Source organism: Petaurus breviceps, unplaced genomic scaffold, assembly GCF_028583685.1.
Source record: "Petaurus breviceps papuanus isolate PSGF00001 unplaced genomic scaffold, PetGlider_PUasm1.0 98, whole genome shotgun sequence".
NCBI lineage: Eukaryota > Metazoa > Chordata > Mammalia > Diprotodontia > Petauridae > Petaurus > Petaurus breviceps.
Genome location: NW_027187460.1, coordinates 41563307 through 41570806, shown reverse-complemented (window position 1 = coordinate 41570806; position 7500 = coordinate 41563307).

Below are 7500 nucleotides of genomic sequence, written 5' to 3'. Positions count from 1 at the left end.
ATGAATACCAAGACAATTCCAGAAGACTCATGATGAAAAAAATTATACCACCTCCAGAGAAAGAACTGATGAACTCAATGTAGACTGAAGTATTTTTTCCTTGCTTTCTTTATTTTCTTGTGATATGGATAATATGGAAATATGTTTTACGTGACTTCACATGTATAATTGATATACTGTTTGCCTTCTCATTGGGTGGGGGAGGGTGAGAGAGATAGAATCTTAAACTCAAATTTTTAAATGAAAAGAATGTTAAAAATAAAATTTTAAAAATAGCCAATTAATACTAAAAAAAAATAAAACCCCTTTCTAGAAAAAAAAATGCATTAGAGTAGTGCTTGAAATGAGGTACTTAAAAATTAATAGTTATATCTATAATATATACCTGTAAAGCCATGCATGAGCAGCTTTCCAGAAGAATGATGCTGTGAATAGCTTTTCAAGTTCTGATTACCTAGTATAGTGAACACTATTTATTCAATAACCAATCAAAGCAAAACATTCACAGTAAATCAAGGTACAGTATTCACAATGTTACAACTTATCACAGATAATAAAAATACAGCATTTACAACAACTTATAACAGAAAAAGCCCTCATAGTTTTCACCATAGTAGTCACAAAGTTTTGAACAAAGTATAATCATTTAGTCAATCAATCACTTGGCAGCTCAGTCATTCAATCAACTCAATCATTCAATCATCCTTAAGGAAGCTTGCCTCCTTAAAGGACACAAAATACTATAGTCAAAGTTGTCCACTTATGGGGCACACTAAGCTACAATATCAGTCACTACTCAGCACTTTCTTAAGGGGTAGTGTAAAATACACAGGCCATCCACCCCTCAGTCAACAAATAAGTTACAATTTTCTCAGGCTGTACACAGTATCCAAGTAAAGTCTTCTTTCAGCTTGACTTGGGGTCGTCTTTCAGATTCCCTGGATCCCCTTCCATGGTCCCAGATCCTACCTGGATTCACCAAATTGTCACCTGGGTTCAAATGCAGACAGCTCCCAGGTCCTTGTCCAGCTCTCCTCGAACTTCCTGTTCCACCCTGAAGCTCACGGCATCCAGAATCAAAATCATTTCACCCAAGTTCCCAAAAGCAAAATCATTCTTTCTAGCCCACGCTTTTCTCTTCTGCCTCCCCGACAGCAGCTATTTCTGCCTCCATGAAGTTTATCCCAAGGAGCTCTGACTTTCCCAGCAAGGGTCTTTCCTTATATACAGTATTGCTCCTCCCTATTCAGCCCCTTCCTGTTATGTCAGCAATAGGGGTTCTCTGTTCAGCCCCTTCCTGCTACAGGAGTTTGTACCCTGTGTTTCTTTAACAGAAGCTCAGTTTGAACTAGGTGCTAAGTACCTCTTAGCTTTCCAATTAAATTTCATTACCATTACAATACCTATAGGCACCTAGGTGTCATGGAGGAGAAAGTACTGGATATCAAATAAACCTGAAAGGGTTTGAAAAGAGAATGAGCATTTATTAAGTGCCTATTATGTGCCAAGCACTGGGCTAAATACTAAAAAACTGTATTTTTCCTTAGAGTGAAACTTCATGTTTATCATCTCCATTTTGGAGTAAACTGAGTTAGATAGAGCTTAAGTACTTAGACCAGACTCATACGGTTAGTAAAGGTCTAAGGTTAGATTTGAACTCAGGTCTTCCTGACTCCAAACCCAGTGATCTATCTGCTGTACCACCTAACTGCCCATGAGTTATGAGTTCTAATTCTGTCTCAGATATTTACTGTCTATATGACACTGAACAAGTCATATAACTTGTGAGTCTCAGTTTCCTCACCAAGAAAATGAAGAAAATAATGTCAACAATTTCACAGGGTCACTGTGAGGATCAATGACAATTCTATCTATTCATGTAGATATATAACTATATACAGATATAGTGCTTTGCAAACCTTAATTTGCTATTAATATTTCCTTTTTATTTCTGAAGCCATAATCACTTCCCTATCACAATGATATTATCTCAAACTATGGAGTTTTTCTCTCCATTATTGAAATCCATTGCATTTGGTAAGCTCCCTAACTTTAATTCTATTTCCAAATGAATTCTCCAATATTCCATTTTAAGACAATTTCCCACACATTCTGCACTTCTCAGAAAACCATTTAGATGTGCTGTATCCTTTGATCCTAGCTCACAGTGCTGTGTTTAAGCCCTTCCTGTTTCCCTTGGAGAGAAATGCTGCTGGGCAAACTTGCCAGGAAAGTAGGCAGGAAGCCAACAGAAGATACAAAAAGCAGCTTCCACTAGAATGAAACCACATACAGAGGGAATGACAGTGGAGGGCAGACTGCCTCTTTCTGCAGTAAGTCCATGCTCATGAGATTTCAGAGAGAAGCTTCTTATCAGAAATTATCTCTTTTGTGACTTTGGACAAAAATCCTAGGATGACTAAGCTTGTCTCAAAAGATTGAGGCAGAGCTACGAGGATTGCCCTCAGTTATTCCTATTGTCCTTATTCTGCTTAACCTGCATCAAAATCACCTCTCTCTAACATTAATTCTTGATCTTCTCTTCTAAATATGATTGTTTATGACTACCTTAATAGAAATAGATAAGAGGGCAAAGAGTCATGATATTTTATAGAAAAGGGTCCACTTGAAACATTTTTGCTCTTTGGGAAGTCTTTGGTTCAAATCCCTGTCCTGACACTTACTACCTGTATGATCTTAAACAAGTCACTAGAACTCTCTGGGTCTCAGTTTCCCCACCTGTAAAATCACAGGATTATACTAATAACTCCAAATTCTTTTCTAGCTCTATTACCTTAGGATTAGAAAATATTTCATATTTTTGCCCTAAAATTGTGAATTGAAATTGCACACCCTACTTGTCTTTTTGCCTAGAAAATGAGCTTTTTAAATGTTTCAGAAATCTGAGAGCTGAGACTAACCATAAAAGAAGAAGATTTTGAAAGGTAGAGATGAAAAGAGAGAGTGGGCTAGCCATGGTGAAAGGCCTAAAAGTGACTGAAGGAATCAGCTTGTCAAGATCAGAATAGCTTCATGACTGGCATAGCTGAAGTGTGAAAGGTGGAAGCTGGATGTGTGAAAGGTGGAAATATAGAAAAGGAGGATTTGTGACAAGACATATTTTGTCTTGATGTATCCCTAATCATTAGACCTATCCAGAAGTCAAATAGCCTGCTTTAAGATACAGTGAATTCCACTTGATTTAAAGATCTTTCTTTAAGCAGAGACTAAAAGACCACCTTTCAGGGATATGGTAAAAGAGATTATTGTTTTGTTTTGTTTTTTCCCTAGGAATGCTTTAGGCTAGATGGACACTAAGATCCTTAAATCCTGAAATTCATTGATTCTTATAGCAAGGAGACAGAGAGAGAGAGAACAAGCATTTGATCCTCACAATAACCCTGTGAGGTAGAATACTTATTAATTTAGATCTGGAAGGGAACTTATATACCATTAAGGCCAACACTTTCATATTTCAGATAAAAAAAAAATTGAGACTGACATAAGTAAAGAAATTTGCCCAGAGACTCACGCCAATTAAATGCTTAAGGGAGGCACTCCAAGTCTAGTACTTTATCCACTATATCACTTAATAATAGAAAATAAGGTTGAAAGTGACCTGAGTTTAAATCCTATCTCAAATACTTTTTAGCTGTGAAACTGTTTCTTTATCTGCAAAATGGGGATAATAATCTACTTTCCAAGGTAGAAATGAAGTAGATAATATAAATAATTTTGGAAAAGCTCTTAAAGCTCCAGATGACAAAAGCTATTGTTATTATTGTTGTTTTTATTATCACTATTGTTGCTTTTATTATTATCATTAGCATTGTTAGTCTTAGCTGTACTATCAAATGCTGGTTGTTATTCTCTTGACCTGGGGTCCAGACTGGTCTGCTCCACTGGCCTCATGGTTAGTTCCTTCTGATCATTGTTAGGTGTATGCCCCAAAGAGATCAAAGAAAGAACTGATATGTACAAAAATATTTAGAGTAGTTCTTTTCATACTTGCAAAAAGAAAAAAAATCCCAGAAATTAAGGTGGTACCTATGTACAGGGGAGAAAAATTATGGTCTGTGAATGTAATAGAATATTATGCCATAAGAAATGATGTAATGTATTGTTTCAAAGGAAATTGCAAAGTTCTCTATGAATTAATGAAGATTGAAGTAAGAACCAAGAGAACAAATTATACAATGACAACATTAAAAAAAAAAAGAAAACTTAACTTTGAAAGACTTCAGAAAGTATTGCCCAATTACAATTACAGAAGACAAAAGATAAAGCACATTATCTCACCTCCTACCAGAAAGGTGACTGCATTGAAAATGCATAATGAGACATACATTTTGGGACATGATTAATATGGAAATTTGTTTTGTGTCTTTTCGTCTAGTTATTGTAAATGTTTTATTAATCTTTATATATATATTCAATTGGAGAGGGAGTGGGAGGGAGGTACATGGAAAATTAATAAAAGTAACAATAACAACGACAATAAAAGAAAAAAAAGCAAAAAAAATATATCCAGTAATCAGCCTATTGAATAAAATCCTCTGCCTTTCCCTTTCTCATTTTCTACATTTTCTTTTTACGCATTCCTCCTTCCACAGTAGGAGGGGCTGTCTTTTTTTGTTGTTGCTGTTCAAAGTGTAGGATAAGATGGGACATTTCATAGGAAGATATGATCGTATTGTTGTAAGAGACCTTGGAGGCCATTAAATCCAACAATGTAATTGTACATATGAGAAAACTTTTTTGAGTCTGGGAAATGTGAAATGCCTTGCCCATAGTCACACAGCTAGTTAGCATATGTGGGAAAGGGGGACATATGAACTCAGGACTTCTTTATTCCAAATCTAGTACATTATTCATTGCTCCATTTCCTCTCCAAAAGGAAAAACCTCACTCCAGGTCCAATTCTTTAGGACACAGAGCCAGAGATTCCATAGCTAACTATAGTTTCCTGGCTACCAAGGATAGAATCTTTCCTAGAGGATTCATTCTTAGCTTGATTTAGGAATTCCCTCTGGCTCCTGGTTTAATTTCTGATGGCCAAGTCACACCTATTCAGCATCCATTTAGGCTTTTCCTCCAGGCCTCTGCATTTCTGAACTCAAAAATTATTTTGTTCTCTCTTGCAACTATGTGGGGGTGGAAAAGGCACTTAAAGGAAATATAGCCCAGGCAGCAAGGTAATTGTTTCTCCTCCTTTCATATTTTATGTGCAAACTCCTGCAACCTTGAATCTATCCTACATATATTAAAAAAAAAAAAAACCTATAAAACAAAAGTGTAAAATAGATGAAACATTTGAATGAGTTACTCTATACAATAGTGTTATCATGGTCTTTCCTAGTCTTTAATAACAGGCTATATTTCCTACTATTTGTAGAGACTAAGATCCTGACAAAAGATGTGAAAATAAATAAACGGTATAACAAAGTATAGCCAAACACGATGATTCAAAATTCCCTTCAGAAAAGTTGTCCCCAAAGCTCAGAACTATTGTATAAACTTGCTCCATCTTTTAAGAGTTCTTTTAATAGTTTCCACAGAAAACATATATTCAAATGCTATCTCTGACACTCAGTGACTAAATGACCTTATGTAAGTTACTTCACTTTTCTGGGCCTGCATTTCCATAGCTATAATATCAGAGGGTCAGACTTGATAGCTTCTGAGTTCCTTTCCAGTTCTTGATAATCCTGTGATCTGTTTCTGGCCTACCCCAAACATTAATCAGATGCCCAACCTAAAAAGAAAAGATGATAATTCCTAAGGTTATGAACTGCCTTCTGCCACGTTGTCCTGAATATTCTCTCATATACTCCTCAGTAAGACTGTCCATTTTTCTAAGAAGGAGTTAATAAAACTACTTGTCTTTATTTTTTAATAATTGTCTATTCAAAGCACATATAGTTCTCACAAAATTCCTCCAGTGTACATGTTACTTTTTCTGTTTGCTCTCCTTTTGGAGTTGTAACTGTTAAAAAAATCATCTTTTGAAAATGTTGACTTCTCTGGCAAAGGCCGAAAAATTTTACATATTTTCCTCTGGCTTCCTATGGTGAGTCTGAGCTTCAAGAAAAGTCCTCTAACTCACCAGGCCCATTTGAGTGACTCAGGAGAGCCTGTTTCAAGGGGATTGGAGTCTACAATCAGTTGGCTGCCATCAGATGTTAGTGAAGGGAAGAGATCCTCAAGTCCAGGACAGCAGAGGGTCTTCTGGCTCTGCCAAGAAGACTGACAGAGGCTGTAAAACTGTCTGCTCTCCTCCTCTGCTAATTGCTGTGCTAGAAAGCACTAAACTGGGGTTGATGAAAACACTGTCAGCTGTTTTTTTCCCAAGCCCACAGTGTGAAGGAATCAACTTCCTACTCGCTATCTCCATCTACTGGCGCATATTCAAAATGCCATTCTAATAAACAGGATTTAGGGAAACCAGACTGCATAGGTCTCCTTCCCAGGCCAATTCCTTGGAGGGTGTGTAAAATCACTTAGAAAATTCGCAAATTAGGCGGATTTGAACTGGATTACTGTGGCCCCACACCTCCCAGCAGAAAGGACAAGCACAATAGAAGTTCTTTATGAAAATCTTAACTCCTGCTTTACTCCCCTGAAGCTACATCCTACTGGCAAAAATTGGCTCTCATGCTATTGTTCCAATAGATTTTTCTCCCACTTCTTCTATGCCTTTCCTTATCTCCTACTCTTGTCTGACACTTCCTTCTCCAGGAAACGGTATTCGCCAGATATTTTGATTATATCCTTGTCTCACATAAACACACATATATTTTGTATATAAACATGCCCACACTGATGAGATCACAGATAAATATACCAACTTGGGCAGAGTCAGTAGCTGCCAATATCATATGATTTCAGGGAGCTAAAAGGATTGTGTATCCCACATTATCTCTCCTATTGGCGCTTTATTTGCACCTTCATGTCCTCCTTGCTCCTATAACTACTCTGGGCTGTGGTAAGTGGACTTTTGATTTATCTTGACCAGAGTGAACCAGGCCTACATTTCAATTCCCTGCTTCCCCTTTTTCCCTCCCCTTTAGGTGTCTTCTTCACCCATTTAAATGTAAATTCCTTAAGAGCAGAAACTCCCTTTTTGTTATTGTTGGGTTGTGTCCAACTCTTCAAGAACCCATTTGAGGTATTCTTGGCAAAGGTTCTCCAGCTTAATTTACAGATGAGGATTTGGAAGAGAGTTAAGGGACTTGCCCAGGGTCACACAGCTAGCAAGCATCTGAGATCAGATTGGAACTGAGGAAGATGAGTTTTTCTGACTCTAGTCCCAGCACTCTTCCCGCTGTGCCGCATAACCGCTTTACTTGTTTGCAATTATTTCCTCAGGCCTTAGTACATGACCTAGCACATAGTCAACATCTCTGTCTCTGCCTCTCTGTTTCTACAAAAGTAGAACAGGCTGCCTTTTGGGATACCGTGTTTCCCCGATAATAAGACCTATCCCGAAAATAAGCCCTC